This window comes from Schistocerca americana, chromosome 4, assembly GCF_021461395.2.
Source record: "Schistocerca americana isolate TAMUIC-IGC-003095 chromosome 4, iqSchAmer2.1, whole genome shotgun sequence".
Lineage (NCBI taxonomy): Eukaryota > Metazoa > Arthropoda > Insecta > Orthoptera > Acrididae > Schistocerca > Schistocerca americana.
The window spans coordinates 32,242,767-32,255,451 of NC_060122.1; positions in this window are offsets into that span (position 1 = coordinate 32,242,767).

The following is a 12,685-nucleotide window of genomic DNA, read 5'->3' on the forward strand; positions in this document are numbered from 1 at the left end:
CTGTTGTGTTCAATTCCGACGCAATTTCTGTGATTCATCGTCAAGATGAAGGTCCACAGGTGACAGTAAACCTTCCCATGGCCATCGGAATATATTACTGGCATCCCAGGAACGAATCAAAGCGCAGATAGTTAGAAGCATTACTCTCCCGGAGAGAAGTCAGCATGGTACCTGTTGTATTCAATTCCGACGCAATTTCTGTGTTTCATCGTCAAGATGATGGTCCACAGGTTACAGTAAACCTTCCCATGTCCATTGGAATATATTACTGGCATCCCAGGAACGAATCAAAGCACAGATAGTTAGAAGCATTACACTCCCGGAGAGAAGTCAGCATGGTGCCTATTCTATTCAATTCCGACGCAATTTCAGTGTTTCATCGTCAAGATGAAGGTCCACAGGTTACAGTAAACCTTTCCATGTCCATCGGAATATATTACTGGCATCCCAGGAAAGAATCAAAGCACAGATAGTTAGAAGCATTACACTCCCGGAGAGAAGTCAGCATGGTGCCTATTGTATTCAATTCCGACGCAATTTCAGTGTTTCATCGTCAAGATGAAGGTCCACAGGTTACAGTAAACCTTTCCATGTCCATCGGAATATATTACTGGCATCCCAGGAAAGATTCAAAGCACAGTTAGTTAGAAGCATTACTCTCCCGGAGAGACGTCAGCATGGTGCCTGCTGTATTCAATTCCGACGCAATTTCTGTGCTTCATCGTCAAGATGAAGGTCCACAGGTTACAGTAGACCTTCCCATGTCCATCGGAATCTATTACTGGCATCCCAGGAAAAAATCAAAGCAGAGACAGTTAGAAGCATTACTCTCCCGGAGAGAAGTCGGCATGGTGCCTGTTGTATTCAATTCCGACGCAATTTCTGTGTTTCATCGTCACCTTGAAGGTCCACAGGTTACAGTAAACCTGCCCATGTCCATCGGAATCAATTGCTGGAATCCCAGGAACGAATCAAAGCACAGATAGTTAGAAGCATTACACTCCCGGAGAGAAGTCAGCATGGTGCCTATTGTATTCAATTCCGACGCAATTTCTATGTTTCATCGTCAAGATGTAGGTCCACAGGTTACAGTAAACCTTCCCATGTCCATCGGAATCTATTACTGGAATCCCAGGAACGAATCAAAGCACAGATAGTTAGAAGCATTACTCTCCCGGAGAGAAATCAGCATGGTGCCTGTTGTATTCAATTCCGACGCAATTTCTGTGTTTCATCGTCAAGATGAAGGTCCACAGGTTACAGTAAACCTTCCCATGTCCATCGAAATCTATTACTTTCATCCCAGGAAAGAATCAAACAGAGACAGTTAGAAGCATTACTCTCCCGGAGAGAAGTCAGCATGGTGCCTGTTGTATTCAATTCCGACGCAATTTCTGTGTTTCATCGTCAAGATGATGGTCCACAGGTTACAGTAAACCTTCCCATGTCCATTGGAATATATTACTGGCATCTCAGGAACGAATCAAAGCACAGATAGTGAGAAGCATTACACTCCCGGAGAGAAGTCAGCATGGTGCCTATTGTATTCAATTCCGACGCAATTTCAGTGTTTCATCGTCAAGATGAAGGTCCACAGGTTACAGTAAACCTTTCCATGTCTATCGGAATATTTTACTGGCATCCCAGGAAAGAATCAAAGCACAGATAGTTAGAAACATTACTCTCCCGGAGAGAAGTCAGCATGGTGCCTGTTGTATTCAATTCCGACGCAATCTCTGTGTTTCATCGTCAAGATGAAGGTCCACAGGTTACAGTAAACCTTCCATGTCCATCGGAATCTATTATTGGCATCCCAGGAAAGAATAAAAGCAGAGACAGTTAGAAGCATTACTCTCCCGGAGAGAAGTCAGCATGGTGCCTGTTGTATTCAATTCCGACGCAATTTCTGTGTTTCATCGACAAGATGAAGGTCCACAGGTTACAGTAAACCTTCCCATGTCCATCGGAATATATTACTGGCATCCCAGGAACGAATCAAAGCACAGATAGTTTGAAGCATTACTCTCCCGGAGAGTAGTCAGCATGGTGCCTGTCGTATTCAATTCCGAAGCAATTTCTGTGTTTCATCGTCAAGATGAAGGTCCACAGGTTACAGTTAACCTTCCCATGTCCATCGGAATCTATTACTGGAATCCCAGGAAAGAATCGAAGCACAGATAGTTAGAAGCATTACTCTCCCGGAGAGAAGTCAGCATGGTGCCTGTTGTATTCAATTCCGACGCAATTTCAGTGTTTCATCGTCAAGATGAAGGTCCACATGTTACAGTAAACCTTCCCATGTCCATCGGAATCTATTACTGGCATCCCAGGAAAGAATCAAAGCAGAGACAGTTAGAAGCATTACTCTCCCGGAGAGAAGTCAGCATGTTGCCTGTTGTATTCAATTCCGACGCAATTTCTGTGTTTCATCGTGACGTTGAAGGTCCACAGGTTACAGTAAACCTTCCCATGTCCATCGAAATCTATTACTGGAATCCCAGGAACGAATTAAAGCACAGATAGTTAGAAGCATTACTCTCCCGGAGAGAAGTCAGCATCTTGCCTGTTGTATTCAATTCCGACGCAATGTCTGTGCTTCATCGTCAAGATGAATTTCCACAGGTTATAGTAAACCTTACCATGTCCATCGGAATCTATTACTGGAATCCCAGGAAAGAATCAAAGCAGAGACAGTTAGAAGCATTACTCTCCCGGAGAGAAGTCGGCATGGTGCCTGTTGTATTCATTTCCGACGCAAATTCTGTGTTTCATCGTCACGTTGAAGGTCCACAGGTTACAGTAAACATAGCCATGTCCATCGGAATCTATTACTGGAATCCCAGGAACGAATCAAAGCACAGATAGTTAGAAGCATTACTCTCCCGGAGAGGAGTCAGCATGTTGCCTGTTGTATTCAATTCCGACGCAATTTCTGTGTTTCATCGTCAAGATGAAGGTCCACAGGTTACAATGAACCTTCCCATGTCCATCGGAATCTATTACTGGAATCCCAGGAACGAATCAAAGCACAGATAGTTAGAAGCATTACTCTCCCGGAGAGAAGTCAGCATGGTGCCTGTTGTATTCAATTCCGACCCAATTTCTGTGCTTCATCGTCAAGATGAAGGTCCGCAGGTTACTGTAAACCTTCCCATGTCCATCGGAATCTATTACTGGCATCCCAGGAAAGATTCAAAGCACAGTTAGTTAGAAGCATTACTCTCCCGGAGAGAAGTCAGCATGGTGCCTGTTGTATTCAATTCCGACGCAATTTCTGTGCTTCATCGTCAAGATGAAGGTCCACAGGTTACAGTAGACCTTCCCATGTCCATCGTAATCTATTACTGGCATCCCAGGAAAGAATCAAAGCAGAGACAGTTAGAAGCATTACTCTCCCGGAGAGAAGTCGGCATGGTGCCTGTTGTATTCAATTCCGACGCAATTTCTGTGTTTCATCGTCACGTTGAAGGTCCACAGGTTACAGTAAACCTGCCCATGTCCATCGGAATCTATTACTGGAATCCCAGGAACGAATCAAAGCACAGATAGTTAGAAGCATTACTCTCCCGGAGAGAAGTCAGCATGGTGCCTGTTGTATTCAATTCCGACGCAATTTCTGTGCTTCATCGTCAAGATGAAGGTCCACAGGTTACAGCAAACCTTCCCATGTCCATCGGAATCTATTACTGGCATCCCAGGAAAGAAACAAAGCAGAGACAGTTAGAAGCATTACTCTCCCGGAGAGAAGTCGGCATGGTGCCTGTTGTATTCAATTCCGACGCAAATTCTGTGTTTCATCGTCACGTTGAAGGTCCACAGGTTACAGTAAACCTAGCCATGTCCATCGGAATCTATTACTGGAATCCCAGGAACGAATCAAAGCACAGATAGTTAGAAGCATTACTCTCCCGGAGAGAAGTCAGCATGTTGCCTGTTGTATTCAATTCCGACGCAATTTCAGTGTTTCATCGTCAAGATGAAGGTCCACAGGTTACAGTAAACCTTCCCATGTGCATCGGAATCTATTACTGGAATCCCAGGAACGAATCAAAGCACAGATAGTTAGAAGCATTACTCTCCCGGAGAGAAGTCAGCATGGTGCCTGTTGTATTCAATTCCGACGCAATTTCTGTACTTCATCGTCAAGATGAAGGTCCACAGGTTACTGTAAACCTTCCCATGTCCAACGGAATTTATTACTGGCATCCCAGGAAAGATTCAAAGCACAGTTAGTTAGAAGCATTACTCTCCCGGAGAGACGTCAGCATGGTGCCTGCTGTATTCAATTCCGACGCAATTTCTGTGCTTCATCGTCAAGATGAAGGTCCACAGGTTACAGTAGACCTTCCCATGTCCATCGGAATCTATTACTGGCATCCCAGGAAAAAATCAAAGCAGAGACAGTTAGAAGCATTACTCTCCCGGAGAGAAGTCGGCATGGTGCCTGTTGTATTCAATTCCGACGCAATTTCTGTGTTTCATCGTCACGTTGAAGGTCCACAGGTTACAGTAAACCTGCCCATGTCCATCGGAATCTATTACTGGAATCCCAGGAACGAATCAAAGCACAGATAGTTAGAAGCATTACACTCCCGGAGAGAAGTCAGCATGGTGCCTGTTGTATTCAATTCCGACGCAATTTCTATGTTTCATCGTCAAGATGAAGGTCCACAGGTTACAGTAAACCTTCCCATGTCCATCGGAATCTATTACTGGAATCCGAGGAACGAATCAAAGCACAGATAGTTAGAAGCATTACTCTCCCGGAGAGAAATCAGCATGGTGCCTGTTGTATTCAACTCCGACGTAATATCTGTGCTTCATCGTGAAGATGTAGGTCCACAGGTTACAGTAAACCTTCCCATGTCCATCGGAATCTATTACTGGCATCCCAGGAAAGAATCAAAGCACAGATACTTAGAAGCATTACTCTCCCGGAGAGATGTCAGCATGGTGCCTGTTGTATTCAATTCCGACGCAATTTCTGTGTTTCATCGTCAAGATGAAGGTCCACAGGTTACAGTAAACCTTCCCATGTCCATCGAAATCTATTACTTTCATCCCAGGAAAGAATCAAACAGAGACAGTTAGAAGCATTACTCTCCCGGAGAGACATCGGCATGGTGCCTGTTGTTTTCAACTCCGACGCAATTTCTGTGTTTCATCGTCACGTTGAAGGTCCACAGGTTACAGTAAACCTCCCCATGTCCATTGGAATCTATTACTGGGATCCCAGGAACGAATCAAAACAGAGATAATTAGAAGAATTACTCTCCCGGAGAGAAGTCGGCATGGTGCCTGTTGTATTCAATTCCGACGCAATTTCTGTGCTTCATCGTCACGTTGAAGGGCCACAGGGTACAGTAAACCTTCCCATGTCCATCGGAATCTATTACTGGCATCCCAGGAAAGAATCAAAGCAGATACAGTTAGAAGTATTATTCTCCCGGAGAGAAGTCAGCATGGTGCCTGTTGTGTTCAATTCCGACGCAATTTCTGTGATTCATCGTCAAGATGAAGGTCCACAGGTGACAGTAAACCTTCCCATGGCCATCGGAATATATTACTGGCATCCCAGGAACGAATCAAAGCGCAGATAGTTAGAAGCATTACTCTCCCGGAGAGAAGTCAGCATGGTACCTGTTGTATTCAATTCCGACGCAATTTCTGTGTTTCATCGTCAAGATGATGGTCCACAGGTTACAGTAAACCTTCCCATGTCCATTGGAATATATTACTTTCATCCCAGGAACGAATCTAAGCACACATAGTTAGAAGCATTACACTCCCGGAGAGAAGTCAGCATGGTGCCTATTGTATTCAATTCCGACGCAATTTCAGTGTTTCATCGTCAAGATGAAGGTCCACAGGTTACAGTAAACCTTTCCATGTCCATCGGAATATATTACTGGCATCCCAGGAAAGAATCAAAGCACAGATAGTTAGAAGCATTACACTCCCGGAGAGAAGTCAGCATGGTGCCTATTGTATTCAATTCCGACGCAATTTCAGTGTTTCATCGTCAAGATGAAGGTCCACAGGTTACAGTAAACCTTTCCATGTCCATCGGAATATATTACTGGCATCCCAGGAAAGATTCAAAGCACAGTTAGTTAGAAGCATTACTCTCCCGGAGAGACGTCAGCATGGTGCCTGCTGTATTCAATTCCGACGCAATTTCTGTGCTTCATCGTCAAGATGAAGGTCCACAGGTTACAGTAGACCTTCCCATGTCCATCGGAATCTATTACTGGCATCCCAGGAAAAAATCAAAGCAGAGACAGTTAGAAGCATTACTCTCCCGGAGAGAAGTCGGCATGGTGCCTGTTGTATTCAATTCCGACGCAATTTCTGTGTTTCATCGTCACGTCGAAGGTCCACAGGTTACAGTAAACCTGCCCATGTCCATCGGAATCTATTGCTGGAATCCCAGGAACGAATCAAAGCACAGATAGTTAGAAGCATTACACTCCCGGAGAGAAGTCAGCATGGTGCCTGTTGTATTCAATTCCGACGCAATTTCTATGTTTCATCGTCAAGATGTAGGTCCACAGGTTACAGTATACCTTCCCATGTCCATCGGAATCTATTACTGGAATCCCAGGAACGAATCAAAGCACAGATAGTTAGAAGCATTACTCTCCCGGAGAGAAATCAGCATGGTGCCTGTTGTGTTCAATTCCGACGCAATTTCTGTGTTTCATCGTCAAGATGAAGGTCCACAGGTTACAGTAAACCTTCCCATGTCCATCGAAATCTATTACTTTCATCCCAGGAAAGAATCAAACAGAGACAGTTAGAAGCATTACTCTCCCGGAGAGAAGTCGGCATGGTGCCTGTTGTTTTCAATTCCGACGCAATTTCTGTGTTTCATCGTCACGTTGAAGGTCCGCAGGTTACAGTAAACCTCCCCATGTCCATTGGAATCTATTACTGGGATCCCAGGAACGAATCAAAACACAGATAATTAGAAGAATTACTCTCCCGGAGAGAAGTCGGCATGGTGCCTGTTGTATTCAATTCCGACGCAATTTCTGTGCTTCATCGTCAAGATGATGGTCCACAGGTGACAGTAAACCTTCCCATGGCCATCGGAATATATTACTGGCATCCCAGGAACGAATCAAAGTGCAGATAGTTAGAAGCATTACTCTCCCGGAGAGAAGTCAGCATGGTACCTGTTGTATTCAATTCCGACGCAATTTCTGTGTTTCATCGTCAAGATGATGGTCCACAGGTTACAGTAAACCTTCCCATGTCCATTGGAATATATTACTGGCATCTCAGGAACGAATCAAAGCACAGATAGTTAGAAGCACTACACTCCCGGAGAGAAGTCAGCATGGTGCCTATTGTATTCAATTCCGACGCAATTTCAGTGTTACATCGTCAAGATGAAGGTCCACAGGTTACAGTAAACCTTTCCATGTCCATCGGAATATATTACTGGCATCCCAGGAAAGAATCAAAGCACAGATAGTTAGAAGCATTACTCTCCCGGAGAGAAGTCAGCATGGTGCCTGTTGTATTCAATTCCGACGCAATTTCTGTGTTTCATCGTCAAGATGAAGGTCCACAGGTTACAGTAAACCTTCCATGTCCATCGGAATCTATTATTGGCATCCCAGGAAAGAATAAAAGCAGAGACAGTTAGAAGCATTACTCTCCCGGAGAGAAGTCAGCATGGTGCCTGTTGTATTCAATTCCGACGCAATTTCTGTGTTTCATCGTCAAGATGAAGGTCCACAGGTTACAGTAAACCTTCCCATGTCCATCGGAATATATTACTGGCATCCCAGGAACGAATCAAAGCACAGATAGTTAGAAGCATTACTCTCCCGGAGAGAAGTCAGCATGGTGCCTGTCCTATTCAATTCCGAAGCAATTTCTGTGTTTCATCGTCAAGATGAAGGTCCACAGGTTACAGTTAACCTTCCCATGTCCATCGGAATCTATTACTGGAATCCCAGGAAAGAATCGAAGCACAGATTGTTAGAAGCATTACTCTCCCGGAGAGAAGTCAGCATGGTGCCTGTTGTATTCAATTCCGACGCAATTTCTGTGTTTCGTCGTCAAGATGAAGGTCCACAGGTGACAGTAAACCTTCCCATGGCCATCGGAATATATTACTGGCATCCCAGGAACGAATCAAAGCGCAGATAGTTAGAAGCATTACTCTCCCGGAGAGAAGTCAGCATGGTACCTGTTGTATTCAATTCCGACGCAATTTCTGTGCTTCATCGTCAAGATGAAGGTCCACAGGTTACAGTAAACCTTCCCATGTCCACCGGAATCCATTACTGGCTTCCTAGGAACGAATCAAATCACAGATAGTTAGAAGCATTACTCTCCCGGAGAGAAGTCAGCATGGTGCCTGTTGTATTCAATTCCGACGCAATTTCAGTGTTTCATCGTCAAGATGAAGGTCCACAGGTTACAGTAAACCTTCCCATGTCCATCGGAATCTATTACTGGCATCCCAGGAAAGAATCAAAGCAGAGACAGTTAGAAGCATTACTCTCCCGGAGAGAAGTCAGCATGTTGCCTGTTGTATTCAATTCCGACGCAATTTCTGTGTTTCATCGTGACGTTGAAGGTCCACAGGTTACAGTAAACCTTCCCATGTCCATCGGAATCTATTACTGGAATCCCAGGAACGAATTAAAGCACAGATAGTTAGAAGCATTACTCTCCCGGAGAGAAGTCAGCATGGTGCCTGTTGTATTCAATTCCGACGCAATGTCTGTGCTTCATCGTCAAGATGAATTTCCACAGGTTATAGTAAACCTTACCATGTCCATCGGAATCTATTACTGGAATCCCAGGAAAGAATCAAAGCAGAGACAGTTAGAAGCATTACTCTCCCGGAGAGAAGTCGGCATGGTGCCTGTTGTATTCATTTCCGACGCAAATTCTGTGTTTCATCGTCACGTTGAAGGTCCACAGGTTACAGTAAACCTAGCCATGTCCATCGGAATCTATTACTGGAATCCCAGGAACGAGTCAAAGCACAGATAGTTAGAAGCATTACTCTCCCGGAGAGAAGTCAGCATGTTGCCTGTTGTATTCAATTCCGACGCAATTTCTGTGTTTCATCGTCAAGATGAAGGTCCACAGGTTACAATAAACCTTCCCATGTCCATCGGAATCTATTACTGGAATCCCAGGAACGAATCAAAGCACAGATAGTTAGAAGCATTACTCTCCCGGAGAGAAGTCAGCATGGTGCCTGTTGTATTCAATTCCGACGCAATTTCTGTGCTTCATCGTCAAGATGAAGGTCCGCAGGTTATTGTAAACCTTCCCATGTCCATCGGAATCTATTACTGGCACCCCAGGAAAGATTCAAAGCACAGTTAGTTAGAAGCATTACTCTCCCGGAGAGAAGTCAGCATGGTGCCTGTTGTATTCAATTCCGACGCAATTTCTGTGCTTCATCGTCAAGATGAAGGTCCACAGGTTACAGTAGACCTTCCCATGTCCATCGTAATCTATTACTGGCATCCCAGGAAATAATCAAAGCAGAGACAGTTGGAAGCATTACTCTCCCGGAGAGAAGTCGGCATGGTGCCTGTTGTATTCAATTCCGACGCAATTTCTGTGTTTCATAGTCACGTTGAAGGTCCACAGGTTACAGTAAACCTGCCCATGTCCATCGGAATCTATTACTGGAATCCCAGGAACAAATCAAAGCACAGATAGTTAGAAGCATTACTCTCCCGGAGAGAAGTCAGCATGGTGCCTGTTGTATTCAATTCCGACGCAATATCTGTGCTTCATCGTCAAGATGAAGGTCCACAGGTTACAGTAAACCTTCCCATGTCCATCGGAATCTATTACTGGCATCCCAGGAAAGAAACAAAGCAGAGACAGTTAGAAGCATTACTCTCCCGGAGAGAAGTCGGCATGGTGCCTGTTGTATTCAATTCCGACGCAAATTCTGTGTTTCATCGTCACGTTGATGGTCCACAGGTTACAGTAAACCTAGCCATGTCCATCGGAATCTATTACTGGAATCCCAGGAACGAATCAAAGCACAGATAGTTAGAAGCATTACTCTCCCGGAGAGAAGTCAGCATGTTGCCTGTTGTATTCAATTCCGACGCAATTTCAGTGTTTCATCGTCAAGATGAAGGTCCACAGGTTACAGTGAACCTTCCCATTTGCATCGGAATCTATTACTGGAATCCCAGGAACGAATCAAAGCACAGAAAGTTAGAAGCATTACTCTCCCGGAGAGAAGTCAGCATGGTGCCTGTTGTATTCAATTCCGACGCAATTTCTGTGCTTCATCGTCAAGATGAAGGTCCACAGGTTACTGTAAACCTTCCCATGTCCATCGGAATCTATTACTGGCATCCCAGGAAAGATTCAAAGCACAGTTAGTTAGAAGCATTACTCTCCCGGTGAGACGTCAGCATGGTGCCTGCTTTATTCAATTCCGACGCAATTTCTGTGCTTCATCGTCTAGATGAAGGTCCACAGGTTACAGTAGACCTTCCCATGTCCATCGGAATCTATTACTGGCATCCCAGGAAAGAATCAAAGCAGAGACAGTTAGAAGCATTACTCTCCCGGAGAGAAGTCGTCATGGTGCCTGTTGTATTCAATTCCGACGCAATTTCTGTGTTTCATCGTCCCGTTGAAGGTCCACAGGTTACAGTAAACCTGCCCATGTCCATCGGAATCTATTACTGGAATCCCAGGAACGAATCAAAGCACAGATAGTTAGAAGCATTACACTCCCGGAGAGAAGTCAGCATGGTGCCTGTTGTATTCAATTCCGACGCAATTTCTTTGTTTCATCGTCAAGATGAAGGTCCACAGGTTACAGTAAACCTTCCCATGTCCATCGGAATCTATTACTGGAATCCCAGGAACGAATCAAAGCACAGATAGTTAGAAGCATTACTCTCCCGGAGAGAAATCAGCATGGTGCCTGTTGTATTCAACTCCGACGTAATATCTGTGCTTCATCGTGAAGATGTAGGTCCACAGGTTACAGTAAACCTTCCCATGTCCATCGGAATCTATTACTGGCATCCCAGGAAAGAATCAAAGCACAGATACTTAGAAGCATTACTCTCCCGGAGGGATGTCAGCATGGTGCCTGTTGTATTCAATTCCGACGCAATTTCTGTGTTTCATCGTCAAGATGAAGGTCCACAGGTTACAGTAAACCTTCCCATGTCCATCGGAATCTATTACTGGCATCCCAGGAAAGAATCAAAGCACAGTTAGTTAGAAGCATTACTCTCCCGGAGAGAAGTCAGCAATTTGCCTGTTGTATTCAATTCCGACGCAATTTCTGTGCTTCATCGCCAAGATGAAGGTCCTCAGGTTACAGTAGACCTTCCCATGTCCATCGGAATCTACTACTGGCATCCCAGGAAAGAATCAAAGCAGAGACAGTTAGAAGCATTACTCTCCCGGAGAGAAGTCGGCATGGTGCCTGTTGTATTTAATTCCGACGCAATTTCTGTGTTTCATCGTCACGTTGAAGGTCCACAGGTTACAGTAAACCTGCCCATCTCCATCGGAATCTGTTACTGGAATCCCAGGAACGAATCAAAGCACAGATAGTTAGAAGCATTACTCTCCCGGAGAGAAGTCAGCATGATGCCTGTTGTATTCAATTCCGACGCAATTTCTGTGCTTCATCGTCAAGATGAAGGTCCACACGTTACAGTAAACCAGCCCATGTCCATCGGAATCTATTACTGGCATCCCAGGAAAGAATCAAAGCAGAGACAGTTAGAAGCATTACTCTCCCGGAGGGAAGTCGGCATGGTGCCTGTTGTATTCAATTCCGACGCAATTTCTATGTTTCATCGTCAAGATGAAGGCCCACAGGTTACAGTAAACCTTCCCATGTCCATCGGAATCTATTACTGGAATCCCAGGAACGAATCAAAGCACAGATAGTTAGAAGCATTACTCTCCCGGAGAGAAGTCAGCATGGTGCATGTTGTATTCAATTCCGACGCAATTTCTGTGCTTCATCGTCACGTTGAAGGTCCACAGGTTACAATAACCTTTCCCATGTCCATCGGAATCTATTACTGGAATCCCAGGAACGAATCAAAGCACAGATAGTTAGAAGCAGTACTCTCCCGGACAGAAGTCAGCATGGTGCCTGTTGTATTCAATTCCGACGCAATTTCTGTGTTTCATCGTCAAGATGAAGGTCCACAGGTTACAGAAACCTTCCCATGTCCATCGGAATCTATTACTGGAATCCCAGGAACGAATCAAAGCACATATAATTAGAAGCATTACTCTCCCGGAGAGAAGTCGGCATTGTGCCTGTTGTATTCAATTCCGACGCAATTTCTGTGTTTCACCGTCAAGATGAAGGTCCACAGGTTACAGTAAACTTTCCCATGTCCATCGGAATCTATTACTGGAATCCCAGGAACGAATCAAAGCACAGATAATTAGAAGCATTACTCTCCCGGAGAGAAGTCGGCATGGTGCCTGTTGTATTCAATTCCGACGCAATTTCTGTGGTTCATCGTCACGTTGAAGGTCCACAGGTTACAGTAAACTTTCCACATGTCCATCGGAATCTATTACTGGAATCCCAGGATCGAATCAAAGCACAGATAGTTAGAAGCATTACTCTCCCGGAGAGAAGTCAGCATGGTGCTTGTTGTATTCAATTCCGACGCAATTTCTGTGTTTC